Raw genomic sequence first — 16,165 nt, 5'->3', positions numbered from 1 at the left:
GGAGGCAGCCAGAGAAGACTTCCTGGTGGAAGGGGAAGGTGAGTGGGGTTCCTGTACAGAGTGGAAGAGTAGGGTCTTCCTGGGGTCTCTGCACAACGTGGTGGTATGGGTCAGGGCAGTCCAGCTGGGGAGGAAGATTCATTCAGCCACAGCTGAGGCAGCCCCTGAGGGCCTTGAATGCTAGGCCACAGAGTTTGGCCATGAACCTGCAGGGAGTGGGGAGCTAAAAGAGACTGCAGGGCAGTGGCAGCTCCTTTGTGAGAGCTAGGAGGGCCGGCCTCAGCCTGCAAGCTAGGGCAAGGGTGAGGTGTGGTCCAGTCTAAGACTTAGTTCACCCAGGAACTGTGGCAGCAAGAAGAGCAGGGTTGGAGGCTTGTCCACTGGCCGGACCTTCATGCTCCACCACGGCCTCTTCAGCAACCCAGGCGCCTCTGCTGGACCAGGTGCCGGGGCTTTCTACCAAAAGGGGAAAGCCAGTCTTCTCAAATGCTGCAAGATAAAGTGACCGACGGTGGAGCCAGGTGCCACAATCTGCACACCTCCCCCAACCCCATCTTCTGTGGGCCTGACCTCAGCTCAGAGCTTGGGGCGGGCATTGCTCAGTGACATAGTGGGATCAGAGAGGCTCAGAGACCAGCCCAGGGGCACACAGCATTCCTCATGGTGGGTACAGAGGCTGGAGCAGGTAGGCAGCATCTTTCCCAAGAGAGGTGGGTCTGGGTCTCCCTCTGGCTGTCCCAGAGTCCTGGACATGCCTCCTGGATGGTGTGTGCTCACTCTGGTAGGAGTGTGAGGTTGTAAAGAGTTTCCTGGGTGTTACTAACTGAGGGCGCTTCTCCCTCCCACTGACGTTTGCTCCCCTGGCTCTTTTTGAGCTCTGGAGTTTGTCTCTGGTTCATGCGCCACACACCCAGGCCACACACTGGGGTGGAGGACAGCCTTGCCCGTGCCCTGTGTTCCTAGGTCTGAAGCCTCAGCGACCTTGCAGCAAGTAATAGACACTGGGTGGGGCCACAAGCATGACATCTTTATTGGAATAAAAACAAACCCACAGCCTCTCTCTCATGTTGGGAGGAGTGGTCTTTAGAAATCATTTTACCCACCCCATTCATGGCACAGATGAGGAAACTGAGGCCCAGAGATAGGAGGGCATGCCCCAAGGTAGCCAACATGGCGCTCCAGGCTATCAGCTGAGTGCAGGGCCACCCTAAACTGTGTAGGCTACATGGGGGGTGCAGAGGCTGGCAGGGGCAGGGACCAGCAGCAGCAGCGATAGGAGCCTTCTATCTGCAGAAAGGCAGGACCGACCCTGAGGGACCAAGGAAGCTCTGGGGACCTGTGGAGAGCCACCCAGAACTGGGACTGAGAGCTGCGCTGGAACCCACAGACCTGGCTCCGCGGAGCCGCATTTGTGTTCTGCCTCCTGCTGTGAGAGGTTCGCCACCAGGAGCGAGGACTTATCCTGTCATCCGTTTACCCAGAGAGCCCCAGTGAGGCCGGGATTTGCAGGCCCAATGGTCAGGGCTAGGGGCAACGCCTCTGAGTCAGGGCCTAGTGTAAGGCTTATAAGGGGCAAGGGAATGAGGAAATAAAGTGGACTCAGGAAACCAGGGGCTGCCCTTTCCCTCATCAGCCCCCTCTGCCAAGGCTCAGCAGAGTGTCCAGCCAGCTCAACCATCTGGGAGGCTGCTGACCACAGGCAGCATGGCATTACCTAGGGCCAGGGTCTAGGGGCTCTGAAGGCCTCAGGAGTCAGGGAGAGCTTCCTGGAGGAGGTGAGTGCCAGCTGAGCCCCAAAGAATGACCAGACTGTGATCCAAACTGAAAGCATTCCACGCAAAGGGAACAGCTGGGCCAAGACCCTGTGGCAGCCACATTGGGGCAGATAATGGGGGCTTTGTGGAGGCTGGGACTGCGCAGGGAAATAAATGAGGCTGGAGATGCCCCTGGGGGGTTGGAGACAGCAGAAGGAAGATGGTTATATTTTGCTTCTAACTTGCTAAATGCCCCTGAGTAGATCACTGCCCCACTTTTGTGCCTCAGTTTCCCTTTTATCTCCTCTGAACTTCAGGCACCTGGGGAGAGAGGGGAAGGAAGGGGAGGGAAGTGCCTCAGTGGAAGTGTCCACTTTGAGGCTTTGAGCTGGTGCCGGGGATCTGAGCTGAGGGAAGTATGGGCTTCCCCAGCACCTCGGGGGCAGTTGGCCCAGAAGGCTGCTGCTGGACCCAAGGCTTCTCCCCAGTGGAGGAGAGCTGACCTAAGATTTCTGGGGTTTGCCAGGCTGGACCAGCCTGGGATGATGAGGGATTAGGTCCCTGGGGCAGCCGCCACTACAGACTAAGGATCTGGGTCCCAGGATAAAATGAGAGATGCGCCTCCCTTCTCTTTTCTGTGACCAACTCCCTCCTTCCTCCTTCTGCCTCCTTCTCTCCTGCTGGGGACAGGGAGGGGACAGTATTTATTCCTTCCCAAGGCTGCAGCTGGCTGATACCCTGATGCAGAGGAAATGCCATGCCAGTGCCAGGTATGCTGCTGGCGCCCTGGGTGCCTGGTGCCCTTTCCAGGTGTGGCCCCTCCCCGTAGCCCTGGGTTCGGCCGGTCTATGTTTGCAGAGCCTCCACTGACCTGCAGCGGCCTCTCTGTCATGCCTCTCCTATCAGCAGAGCGCCAGCCATGGGCTCCTTGGACTACAAGTCCCCGGGATTGCGCAAATCCCCCCAGCAGTTTGCACAGCAGCCAGCTCAGGCCCTGTCAGATGGCCCAGGTTCCTGCTCGGGAAGTCCATTCTTTTCTGGAATAATAAAGCAGCCACCCCACAGCAGGGGGTGGCAAGCTTCTCTAATCCTCACAACCCCTGACTCATGTCACCCTCATAATATCAAGTGGGCTGGGGCGGGGGGCGGGGGGTGGCGTTTTCCAGAGGGGGAACTGGAGTCAGAGAAGAGAAGGCATGAGACTTGACCAGGGTCACACGGGCCCAGCCAGGACTCCAACCAGGCCCCTGCTCAGCCTTTTTAGACTGAGCCAGTGTTTCCTGTTCAGGGCCATGCGGGAGGTGAGTCGGGAGCAGGCCCTTTGCAGGAGCTGCTGGGGGCCAGCAGGAGAGGCCACCAGTCTCTGTCTTCCCTCTTTGGCTCCAGCTGCTTTAATTGGCTGGGGCTGCCAGTGGCGCTGACATTTACCTGGTAGGAAGGAGGGCCTCCTCCCTCTTGAATTGAGATGCTAAAAATAACCGGGCCCAGCTTGCCAGGGCCACTGCTCAGCCAGCGCCTGCCTGCCCCCTCAGCGACCTTTTTCCTGGGTGCTGGAAGCTAATTGCTTTGCAAGCATGCAGTTCCTTGCGCTGAGAACTTCCTAGGGATTGGGGCAGGATGCATTGCATGCTCAGATTCTGAGTCTAAAGAGGGGTCTCTGCAAGACCTCCCTCCCCTCCAGGTAGCAGGGTGATGGGCTCCTGCCTCAGGTCTCCCTCCCCCTTTTCTCCCTGGGTGCAGTACCTGTCCAGGTTGACTACTCCACCCCTGGGCGCTTAGGTGCCTTATTTGAGCTGCCAGAGTTTTCCCTGTTTTAAGAGAGGGGGCTCTGCCCCTCCTTGGAGTTTTCTAGTGCTCACCTCTCCCTGCACCATACCCGACCAGACATATGCAGTGTGGCCCCCTGCCCTCATGCTGTTGTTCATTTTGTCATACCAGCAACCAAGAGGAGCCCAGGCTTCGGAGCTGGACAAGTTTAAATCCAGCTGTGTGACCATAGCACATTTCCAAGCCTCTCTTTGCTCATCTCGGAAATGGGCGTGAATCTGACCTTGCAGTGTTGTTGCAGAATGAATCGCAGTGGGCAAAACATGCCTGATCAAGAGTGGAGCCCGTGGGGCCAGGAGGAGGTGTGTGTACATCATGGGGCGTTCCTTTCTCTTGCTGTGTAAATAGACCCTGGAACTCAAATAAATTAGATTGATTGGACCAGAAGGGGAAGGTCTTGAAGACGCAGGCTAAGGATTAGGGACTCAGTCTCCCTGAAAACAGGGTATGCTTGCCCATCCCCAGGGCACCTCCAGAGTGGCCTGTGTGTTTGTCCAGTTCTTGCCCTGGGTCAGTGTGACCATAATCATTTTGACATTGGCCTGCATCTCCCGGGCTTTGGGATCATTCCAGTGGAAAAAGAAGTGGTTTTCAGTGCTCTGTGCTTGGCAGGTGTGAGAGCCTGGGCGTGCTTAACCCGTCCACACCTCAATTTCCTCGTCTGAAAATGGGGATGGTAATACTTCCTTCCCCGTTAAGTATTGTAAGGATTAGATTAGCAACATATGCACAGTACTTAGAAAGTCTGGTGCAGGGTAACACTTGGTATGTGTTAGCTGCTACTCATAGTAGTAAGAATAGTTTAGCAGTTGGGAGTAATAACAGCAGCCACCTGCCATTTGTTTAATGATTTTTATCAGATGCTGTGCCGGATGCTAAGCACTTTACGTACATTATTTAATGTCACTCTCCCCCACCTCCCAGCAACCATACACAAGGTACTGTTATAAGCTCCACGTGCCAGATGAGGAAACTGAGACACAGAGAGTGGTTGAACTGAAAACCAGAGTTCAGCATCAGCCCCGCTAGGGTGGCCGTCCAGATTGCCTGGGACCGTCCTAGTTTTAGCATGGAAAATTCTGTGTCCCAGAAACCTGTCACTTGTGGGCAAACCAGGATGGTTGACCACCCAAGGCCTGCCTGAGTCCACTGGCCCCACTCTGAAGCCCACAGGATCCTCTTCTTGGCTCAGGGGCTTGCTGGTGCAGTTGCTCGGCCCCTTCCCACACCTCATAGGTCCCTCCCCCAGCCAGATTGTGCCTGCCCATCCCCCAGGGCCTGGCTCTAGTCTCCTCTCTGGCTTCCTTTCTTCCCTCCCCTCTGCCAGCAGGAGGGGCATGACTCATGCCTGATGGGCTCTTTGCTTAAGGCTGTGACTGCCGTTGTCTGGTGGACTCTGAGCTGCCCCTCACCAGGCCTCAGTCTCCCCATTTGCACTGAGGGCTTTAGTGGCTTTGCTCCCAGCTTTCTGGAGACGTTCAGAAAACCTCTTCCTTGAAAGAGGGAGGGCAGAGCGAGCCCCTGCCCCCAGCTCTGGCCTGAGCAGTTGGGAGGGATCGCACTGGCCCTTCCGGAGCATTGATGGAGTGCACTGCTGACAAAGGAGAAAGGTCAGCAGGGGGACAGAGTGGAGTTGGTGGCGGCCTGCTAGCCTGTAGTGCCCTCCCCCAAGTCAGGGCTTCCTGGGGGAGGGGCGCAGTGCTCCCTGGGCTCTGGGTCAATTCATACTGATGCAGGCAGCTGCTGGTTCAGCAAAGCTGGGCATCCAAGCCCCCAGAGGGCTGTGGGCAGGTGCCTGGGTCATCCTTGACACCTCACTTTCCCTGAACCCCACATCCAACAGTTGATTAGGCCCCTTTAACCATCTCTGGATCTGTGACCCTCTCAGCATCCCACCCCTGCTGGGGACCATCTTCCTGCTTCTGAATCCCTGAGCCCTTACCAGCCGTCCCTGGCTTCCCCCATCACCTTGCATAAAGTCAGAATTTTGAGGCTGACATTAAGGCCCTTACTGAGCTCAGAAAGGCTGCCCAGAGCTGCCCAGGCCTTCCCTAATATCAGCCTGCTTGTAACCTCCACCCTCCAACCCCAAGGTCATGTGAAAGGTCTGGGGACACCCTGAGTGCCAGGCCCAGCGCTGTCCAGCTGGAATGTTGGAATCAACATTCCAACCCTACCCGGTATACAGGGCTGAGCCTGCAGCAGAGCTGCAGCCAGGTGCCAAATGGATGCAGCGCCCCTGCCGTGCCCTTCTCAGACTCCCCCTTGAGCTGCCGCCGTGCAGTTGCTCAGTGGATCTCATGCCCCAGCTCCCGGAGGGCAGGAGTTATCTGTCTCCCCAGCACACATGCAGACCAAGGTCCGATGATGGCAGGAAAGCACCATGGTTGGTGCATAGGCGCTGGGGTCATAATATGAGGGTCTGATTCCGGCTCCATCACTGACTAACCGTGTGACCTTGGGCAGTCACTTAACCTCTCGGTGCTTCAATGACATCATTTCTGAAATGTGGGTAATAATATTCCCTCCTTCACAGCATAGTGGGATTCAATGAAGTGACACTTATAAAGTGTTTGCAGGGTCCCAGAACATTTTAAGGATCAGTAAAGTGAGCTTCCATCAGTCATCATCAGGCAGGTATCTATGAAATGAGCACCGTCTTCCAAATGGGGCCCTCCCAGTTCTTTGAAGGGTCCTTGCATTTTTGCCCGGATTGTTCCCTCTTTGTCTTCCTCCTGCCCTAGCATCCCGCTGCACCCCCGCCTGACATCTCCTGAGACTCCAGGAAGCCAGCCTGCCCTAGCCTTGCATTCTTGCCTAATCCACCCCGTTGCCATGGAATGCCTTCAGGCTATGGCCAGGAGTTCTTCCCATGTCCCCCACAGCTCTGCACAGGTACGTGGACCACAGTGGGTGCCTAATAAGAATTTGTTGGGTTGAACTGATATTCACCAAGCAAAGTCACCTCCAGGAACAATGCAGCAATGACCAGCCAGGCCTCTGGCCCCATCCACAGCCCGTTGAGGACATTTCTGAGACCAGTCCTGAGGTGCTCTGTGCAGGAGAACAGCATGTGCCCACTCTGGCCTCCTCGGTGGCAGGGGCTTAGGGATAGGTGGGGGTCGCACTGGGGCTCAGCAGCCACACTGGAAGGTTTTTCAGGGGGTTCATCTCCCTCTTCTCTGAGCTGTCGTGCCTGTTTTGTTTGCCTCGGTCCCTTCCCCACCCCCACAGTTCTCTGTTAAATTGTGTTATTATATTTAAACAAATCAATTCCATTGCAGAGTTTTTCCTGTCCTAATGATGAGTTTGCAGCACAAATGCCATTGATTTCTCACAGCCCTGAAAACCAGTTGATGAATAGCACCAGGCTTGTCTTTGGAGAGGCACTTAGAGCAGCTCTGCATGGCCCCCTCTGCTTCTCCCCTGTGCTGTCCCCCTCATTCAGGACCCCACCTCCACCCCACACTCTGCTGCCCCCTGAGTTGGGGCTGAAGTCATGTGATAAAGGGAGACCCTCTGTGCCGGCCAGGGCTGGAATGTCATCGCAAGGGCCCGGCCCCTGTTCTGGTGGAACAATCATAGTGGAGATTTGTATTGATTTTGGCCAAAGGCAGGAGCGCAACTTACAGAGCAGAGAAGTGGTGCGGTGTGATCTTTGTCTTCCCTTACAAGTTCAGAGCGCGTTCCTGAGAATGATGGCAGATAGCAGCTCAGACACCATTTCTAGACCTTGCCGGGGCTGCTGAAAGACCTTTGAGCACTGCTGTTTTAAAGGGAGGCTCCGGAGGTTTGAGAGCTCTCTGCACTGGGGAGTGCAAAACTTCCCTTTGTGAAATCCTTCAGAACCTGCAGTGTTCAAAGTCACGGTTAAACCACTACCCTGGGCTTTGACTTTCAGATCACTGCCACATGCACGGGCTTCTCTGAGCTTTCTAATGACCCCGGGGCTTGGGTGGGCAGGTAATATTGTTCCCATTTAGAGACCGGCAGACTGAGTCAGGGTATTCGCTGGAGACAGGGGAGGGCTGCTTGTCCACTCCAAGTCCTGAGTGCAGCAGCGGCTCCCATGTCTCCTCCTACAAGGGTAATACATGGCAGGGAAGCTACTCTGATCACCAGCCTTTTCGGCCGGGCTTTCTGTCTGTCTGAGCCCAGGTCCTCGTGCAGGTGTCTCCACTCAGCTGCTGCCTGCAGCATACCACACAAGCCTGTGTACTGGGCTGGAGTGAGGCAGGAGGGAGCAGCGAGGACTGTGGCATTCTGGAGAGTGCCTGTCCCACCTAAATTCCTAAAAGTTTGGACAACCCATGCCCGTAAAAGTATACTACATGGGATGAGACTGGGGGCCAAATTCGCTGCCTCTCCCCTGTTCTAATTCAAGCCTTTGTTTTGGAGACTAGAATGTGTGGCCCAGAATTGGAAATGGCTCTTCAAGGTCACAACACCAAGCAGTGGTGAGCTGGGGTTTGGATCTGGGAGAAGGCGATGAGGCCCTACAGGCAGTGTTCTCTCCCCTCCTTCAGGCTTGGCGAGGCAGTTGGGTGGGGGCAGGGCCAGGGACTATGTTCTAGGGAAGACGGGCCCCTCACCTCGGACACCCAGGGGTGGCTCAGCAGGCCCCACTTCCCTTTTTTCTCCCTTCCTCCTTCCCTCCCATGCAGACAGACCTCCTGTCCCTGTAATCAGGTTAGCCTCCTGCTCCGATGAGCTGGACCAGCTGCCTCTTAATGGCCTGTGGACCTGGCCCCCTCGCTGGCTCTGGGGTGGGGGAGGGGAAGCTAAGAAAAGAACTGTCGGTGGAAAGAGGGTGTCCACTCCCTTGATTCAGACCTTTCCACGGCTTCTAGGATCAAGTCCAAACCCTTAGAATGGCATCCAAGACTCTGCTTGCTTCTCCAGCGCCCACCCCGTGGTACACTCTTTTCCTGCAGTCACATGATGCTGTTTCCTACCTCCCTGCCTTTTCACATGCAGGTCCTTTGGCTACTTCCCACCTTCTCAGAAAACTCCTGTGCATCCTTCAAAACCCAATTTGTGCCTCTTCCTCAGGACTGCTTCCTCTGGGCTCCTGCCTCTGTACTCTCACAGCATTGGGTGCTCTGCTGATCTGGAACTTATTCCCACTGTGTTGGCCTCCATTATTCCTGGATCTGGTTTCTCCGGAGTTAGTGAAAGTATAGGGCCAGCAAAGAAGAGAGAAGTAGGGACCAGGGAAGAGAAAGAGACAGACAAGAGTATAAAAACAGCTGCTCCCAGCCCCCCACACCGCCCTAGCCTGCTTCCTGCCAGGGAGGCCATTGCTAGCAAAGCATGCCTGGCCTGAAATAGACTCATGGGGGCCTTGGTAGTACATTTTCATAGCTCAGCACTAAGCACCCCCCTCCCCATTATTCCTTGGGCACTGAAGCTCCCTCTCCTCCCAGGGCCTTGCTTCTGCAGCCAAGACCCCTCCTCCAGCAGTGCCCAGACCTCGCCCCTCTGTTTCTGTTAACTTTGTTTTATAAATAAATCATATAAATAGGCTCCTCTGATTCCTCGGAGCATGCAGTGTTTAAGGACTGGGGCACTGCCGCAGGCATAATTGTACTACCGAATCCATCAGCTGCCTAATTACCATTCATTTTGCATTTATTTCTGCTAATTAAAAAGAGAGAAACTCCTAACAACTTTTACGTAAATACTATATTTGTTCTATGTAAAGATGGGATGCTAATTTGCTGGTGATTAGCTGATTATCGGATTTTATAGCTGTCACACAGGATGGCCCTGTCTCCCATTTGCACCCCGGACACCACTTGAGGCCCCTGATCAGATATGGGAGGAAGGGGTCAAGGGAGGCCCACCTGGGGGGTTTGAGGGCCTGTCTGAAGCCCGGGGTCACCAGGAGCACCAGACGCCACTGGGGCGCAGGGCGGGGTAGGGGGAAGGTGCTGCAGTCTGATTGGTGGAGCTGGGAGGAAACTGTGGCCCAGAGAGGCCTGGCACTTCCCAGCAAAACAGTGACCAGGGACAGAGTCAAGACTGCTATTCTAGACTGGACTCCAGTGCCCATCCCACTGCAGTATACTATTGTCAGGAGGAATTTGCAGGGAGGTGGCTTTATCTGCTGCTGAAGAACTACGAGGACCAGACTCCAACTCATGTGGAGGAAAGGAGCACTTAGCCCATGGCCCAGACTGAACCCTCTGTGTACCCTTCTGAAAACCTCCACCTCCTTCTACTTCCCTGGGCAGCGCTGGGCTCTGCCCCACGGCACCCTGACCGCACTTAGCAAGGCTTTCTCCCAGCCTGGATGGAGACTTCCCCAGGACTGGCCTTGCACCCTGTGGGCTATCCGGACACATGTGAGGGTCTGAATTTCAAATTTTAACATCATGTATGTATGTTCATGTAACTAAGGAAAAAAATATAATCAATACATCAAACCCATGATTTCACAGATCATAGTGCTTTTGATGAGGCTAAGTTAAAAAAAAAAGTAATTGATTTAAAGTGATATAAATAATTAAGTAGTTTTGTTTTGTTTTTTGAGATGGAGTTTCGCTCTTGTTGCCCAGGCTGGTGCTGTCTTGGCTCACTGCAACCTCCGCCTCCCGGGTTCAAGTGATTCTCCTGTCTCAGCCTCCCGAGTAGCTGAGATTACAGGCATGCACCACCACGCCCAGCTAATTTTGTATTTTTAATAGAGAAGTGGTTTCACCAGGTTGGTCAGGCTGGTCTCGAACTCCTGACCTCAGGTGATCTGCCCGCCTCGGTCTCCCAAAGTGCTAGGATTACAGGCATGATCCACTGCGCCCGGGTCAATACATTTTTAAGTACATAAAGAATTAAGATGGAACATGGACACGGCTTACAGTACCTAATAAGGTGGATTATTTGATAACTTGAGGAGGGTCTGAGAAGACCAGGTCAGGAGGCCAGGCAGTTGAGGTCAGGGTCAGCAGTGACCTGGGGCAGGGTGGGCCAGGTCTGCAGCCACCACTGCCCCATCCCATGACTGGGCAGATGGTGCCCTCAGATTGTGTCCTTCTCTCCCTAGCCCTGCAGTTGGTCAGAATTAGCACACAAGAGAGCAGTCATTTGTCCTCCTAAAGGTAGTTTCACTGGGACTCTGTTGGGGGAGGCTAGGAGGTTGGACACTACCCCATTTCCCACCAAGCCACCAGTTGCAAGTGTGTCACTTCACATGGACATGCAGTGCACCTGTTTCCCCTGGCATTGATAGGTGAGACACTGACTGGCGCCTGCTCTCTTTCTTCCTGTCCAATCTGAAAATGCCTAGTTCTCGAGTTAAAGGGATAACAGCTTTGACAAGGCCAGGTGTTGTCTGGGTGGCCAGAGAGCTAAGGGTCAGGGTCAGCATGGCCCATGGGCCCACTGGAGATCCTCAAGGCTTTAGGTTCCAAGGGCCCGGGTTCCAGGCCTGGCTGCTGCTTCCTGAAGCTTCAGTCTCCTCCTCTATACGATGGGGACAGTTGTGCCGAAAGGGTTCTGAGAGTCATGTGCAAAGTGTCCCTCAAAGGAAGACTCAGTACAGCCGGCAGCGAGCCCAGTTCCAGGGGCCCCCTCGGCCACCCACCCACCCGCCGCCGCTGTGTCTGTGCCGCCAGAGATCTCCCGCTCATCAGCCCCTTTATCGCCCTGTACACAATCAGGGGAAGCCTGGAAGGCCACTGGGGCTGAGGGCAGAGGGAAAACAAAGAGAGAAAACAAAGGCACTGCTCCTAGGGTGCCAGAAGGCACCTGCCTCCTCCCCCAGGCCTGGCCTTGGCCACCCTAGTCCTCCAGGATCTGCCCCACCCCTCCAGAAGGATAGTCTCAGAACTCATATAGGATCACCACTTTCAGGGGACCCTCAGGAAGTCAGTCCTCTCCAGGCCACCTTTTCTTATCCATAAAATGAGAGAATTGGACAACAGGCCATGTGCCCTTTGGCAAACCTTCCTCCTCTCCCCACCCTCCAGGGTCTCCTTGGGGCAGACCCAGTCCGTCTCTAGGAACCCCCAGCCCGTCCCAGGAAGTCAAGACAGTGCCCACTTCTGCCTGTGGGGAGGACCCCAGCCCTGCCTTGGGCAGGGTGAGGTAAGCAGGAGGTCTCTGTTTCCTGCCGAGATCTTGGGGCATACTGGGTACTCAGTGCGTCTGTGTGGAATGAATGAATGATTTCGTCAGAAGGGGGCCTACTCAGAGTCAGCCCTAGGTTGCTGCTGCTGTTGAAGCCTCTCGGGGAAGGAGACCCTTCTGGTCACTTGAGGGAGGTGGAGAGAAGTGGTGAAGGGCTGGCAATGGCATCCCTGCCAGGCTGTCTGGGTTCACATCTTGGTTATGTGACCTTGGACTGGTTTCTTAACCTTCTGTTTCCTCATCTGTAAAAAATGGGTACAGTACCAACCTCATAGGTTGTGGTAAGATTAAGTGGATTAATTTACATAAAGTGCTTAGAACAGTACAGCTAAAGGTTAAATATCACTATCCATTTCATCACTCTTATTATGATTAGAGGAAGGCTTACAGGGAAGCACATGAAGATTAGGCATCCTGGCCTCTCCTGGGCACAGCCCTGGTGAAGGCTGGTAATTGCTGGGAGCTATAGAGTGTTCTAGGTGGGAGGGGCAGCAGTTTGCAAACAGGAACATTTCTATGTAAGCATTTCTGGTAAACTGTTAAACAGGGGCCTCATGAGAAAGGGGCATGGATTCCTAAGAATCTGGGAATTTGTTGTGATTTCTTTTCTGATTCTAAATATATATTTGTAATTTTAAATAATTTTTAAAACAGGGCCTCCAAAATTGTATAAGCCTCAGGCCCTGCAGCCTGAGCCATTCCTGATTGTTTCTGTTACTGTGATTGTATTTCTGTGGCCCAGCCCTGTGCTGCCCACCTCGGTGGCCCTGACAGGATGGCCCAGCCTTGGGGTCCCAGGGACCTGTCTTCTCGCCCTACGGACAGCAGTGTTCTGTGCAGGCTGGCCTCTGAGCTGTGGCCTACACTTCACACCCCAGGTGGAGGGAGCTCCGAGGGAGCAGACAAAGGAAAATGGGTACCTCAGGGAAGGTCTCTGAAGGAGTCTTCCCTGCACGTGCAGGACACACAGCCCTGTGCCCAGAGGCTTAGTGGCCAGCCCTGCTGCTCCCACTCACCCCGGACCAGGTGTGGCAGGCCAGGCCCCTTTCCCTTCCCACTCCCCCCTCAGTGTGTGCCCTGGTGGGCAGGCAGGGGCGGGTGGAGCCGTGGGAAGCAGGCTGGTGAGTTGGAGCAGTCACCCCTACAGTGGTTGTTGAGTGGCTGGCTGTGCGCCAAGCTTCAGGTTCCTGCCGGGTGCAGACCCAGAATGGTCCTTGCTCTCTGGGAGCTCTCCCGGTAACTGGGACCACAAGATTTGCACCTGGAAGGGCAAGGGGTGAGCAGGGGAAGGCTGTACTCGACCCATCTCTCTCCGAGAGGAGGCGGGAGAGCCCAGAGGTGGTGAGGGCTGGACCCTGGGGGAGGACCTCCGAGAGGACGGGCCCTCGGCTAGGGGGGTGCTCCCAGGGTGGGCATTGTGGGCCCTGGCGCCTCTGCCAGCAGCAGGGCCTCTCAGCCCGGGCTCTGACAGGGACATTTATAACTCACAGCTGTGCGGTCCTGGGCCCAACTGACTGTGGTAAACCGATCTGGCTTCAGGAAGTCCCGTCCCGAGGCCACTCCCCATCCCGACCCCCACACTCTCCTTCACCTCCTGACACCCACATCCTGTTCTCAGCGGGAGGGGCAGGCAGCGGGCACTGGGCCAGGGGCCCAGCCAGGGTCTCCAACCTGTGGGCAGAGTGGGAAAGGACAGAGAGCAGCAGTGAGGCCCCAGTGCTGCCGGGTGCCCACCATTGCCAGCCTCCTCTCAAAGCACACACAGGGAGGCAGAGGCCCAGAGGCAGTGCGAGGCCCCCAGGAGCCCACAGGGTCAGAGCGCCAAGAGCACAGGTTGTAGGGCCCAGGGGAATGTTCTGTGCCTCCAGATCTACCTAGAGAGGGGATTCGCCTTCTGGCCCCTGTGGACCCACTCCAGCCAAAAGGAGCCTGACGAGAGGGGCAGAGTGAACCAGAGGCCTCAGAGAATGCTGGGAAAGATGCCATTTTGGGCCCTGGGCCTTGGGCTGGCCCTCCTTTGGGACACCCCATCCCCAAGATGCCTCATGCCTATCCCACCTAGATCCTCCCAGCCTAGTTCAAGTGTGGGGCCAAAAATGGTCTTGCCCAGTGCTAGAAAGAGAGGCAGTACTAAAGGCTGCAGCACACCATGGCTCTGACCCCTTACATCCCTTGACCTGATACAATGACCAGTTCTTGGGCCCCATCAGCCAGCCCGCCCCTCCTCCATGCCTCTCCCTCTCCTTCTGCACAACGTAAGGGTTGATAGACAGTAGGGAGTTTGCCAAAGCTTGGCCCAGGTTACTCTGGTAGTCTACAGCAAGATTCTAGAATTAGATAGTCCCCAAAAGGACATATATTTTTGTTTTACTAGTTACATTTATTAAAGTGTATCAGAAATATATAACTAGCCTATCAAATCAATTATTTCAAGGGCATGATTGCTTTGGACAAGGCCAGATTTATTGAAGCTTAAAAAAAAAGTGAGTGAAAGGTGAACATTAAATTAAGTCATCACACAGGTAGATCTCAGCTCAGACCAAGAATCCTAAAGAGCGTGGAGGAAGAGCTGAAGTTTGGGGGGCACAATCTAACTCATCACCAGGGCTCTTTTCTGCTTTAAACTCTGCATCTGGGCCTCCTCTCCCGGTTATAAGCAAAACAGCCAGCCCTGAACCTTGTAGGAGGGGTGAGGGAGTGAGCTGGTTTTCCTGAGGTGCGTACACACATAAAATGGCTCCAAGTGTTGGTCAGGGATCTGGTGAGCAATTCATAATGAGGAAAGAATTCAGGCAGGGGTCACAGAGTGGCTTTGGAAGTGGCTGCCGGCCGGCCGTGTGAGATAATTCCCCGAAGCCAGGCACGGCGCAGAGAGGAGGCCACAGCAAGGGCTTTGTACACCCGGCTAAAAATACCCCCGACAGCTTCTCCCTGTCACCCTGCCTGGGGGCCGTACAGGAAAGTGATGCTGTTCTGCTTTTCTTACTAAGAAGAGAAAGACAACACAAAGTCCCCAGTCCCGGAAGAAACAAAACTTATATTTATATATTTTTCAAAATCCCACTAGGAGGAATTGGCTTGCTGGTTGGAGTGCGGCTGGGCGGGGAAGACACAGCCAGCTCTGATAAATCAGGCATCCCAGGGTGTGCTTAAGTGACCCAAGAGGCCGCTGAGATTAGCTTGGCGGCAGGGACAGAGGTGGGAGGGGAGTGGACGGCTGTCTGCACGCCGGCCTGCTCTCACACACGTCCCATCTCTCCCCTGTGTACCCAGGAGGAAGAGGAGGAGGCCCGTTAGCGTCGGACCAATGCTGCAAGGGGTGTGAGGAGAGGAGCTGCTGTTTTTCACTGAGCTGCCATACCCCGAAAGGTAACACCAGCCCCTGATGCCCAGGCCATACCATCACCTTTGCCTAAGCCTGGGCAGGGGCAAGCCCTAGCAGCCCAGAAATGCTGTGGCTGGACCAGAGCTGAGGGTTTTCAGCTGCTTCTCCTAGCCTTTCCTGGGCCTGGCTGCAGGACCTCTCTATAACTCCTTGTGTGGTGCTCATACTGCCAGAAAAGGCTTCTGGGTGTCAGTTTGTCTGTCTCCAAAATGGGGCACTGGGCTCAGGTCCTACACTTACCTCAGTTCTCAAGGATTCTGTGAGTCAGTTGTGTCTGATTTGATTGAGCCATCTTAGCAGCCTGGCTCAGTTGGAACTCTAGGGCTGTAGCCAGGGGTCCCAGCCCTTGTGGATGTGGGATTCTAAGGCTACAAGGTCCACAGAGCCATGTGGGGCTTGAGAAAAGAGGATTTTCCAAAGCAGACCTGGCTGGAGATGTGCTTCACCGGGGATGTGGTTGTGGTCTCCTTTGTGGCAGCATTCAAAATTCCAAAGTTCTCCCTGTCAGCTCTGGGCAAGAATTATTATCTGCATTTTCATACCACGAGAACAAGGCACAGGGAAGTTAGTGGTGCCTGCCAGGGATCACACAGCGAGCTCTGGCCACGCCACAGCAGCTTGGCTTCATCCTATTTGCCATACCAGCTTCTATGCTTTCAGTTTGACCATACTGCACTCATCCTCTCAAGAGAAGTTCTGCTTTTGAGGCCAAGCAACCACTAGTCTGTATTGTGTGCCTGTGAGACCCATCCATCCATCCATCCGTCATCCATCCACTTACCTGTCCATCTCTCCATCCATCCCTCTTTCTTTTTGTCCTTTCACACTCATCCACCCATTCATCCCTCCACCACCTATCCATCCTTCCATCCACCTGCTTACCCACCCATTCCCCCCATCCGCCCATCTATTTACTCTTTAATTCACTCATCAAATATTCATGGACTCTCACACCAGGCCAGGCCTGCATTAAGGGCTGGGGTTTTTGTTTTTGTTTTTGTTTTTTTGAGTCAGGGTCTCATTCTGTCACCCAGGTTGGAGTGCAGTGCACGAACATGATTCACTGCAGCCT

The 16,165-nt window shown here is 54.7% G+C and overlaps 1 protein-coding gene across 6 annotated transcripts in view; it reads left to right on the top strand.

Annotated features, from left to right (window-relative positions):
- Positions 1 to 16,165, top strand: part of ZMIZ1 (zinc finger MIZ-type containing 1) — a 244,620-nt gene that overhangs the window by 55,565 nt on the left and 172,890 nt on the right. For 5 of the 6 annotated variants that reach the window (XM_055275575.2, XM_055275580.2, XM_055275574.2 and 2 more), the window contains exon 3: positions 14,982 to 15,077. The exons of the other annotated variant lie outside the window; for it this stretch is intronic. The gene's annotated coding sequence lies outside the window, so the exon portion shown is untranslated. The remainder of the gene's footprint in view (positions 1 to 14,981; positions 15,078 to 16,165) is intronic. 6 annotated transcript variants of the gene reach the window in all.

This window comes from Symphalangus syndactylus, chromosome 4 (assembly GCF_028878055.3).
Source record: "Symphalangus syndactylus isolate Jambi chromosome 4, NHGRI_mSymSyn1-v2.1_pri, whole genome shotgun sequence".
NCBI lineage: Eukaryota > Metazoa > Chordata > Mammalia > Primates > Hylobatidae > Symphalangus > Symphalangus syndactylus.
Note: the sequence above shows the minus strand (reverse complement) of the source record. Positions and strands in the feature narration are given on the sequence as shown.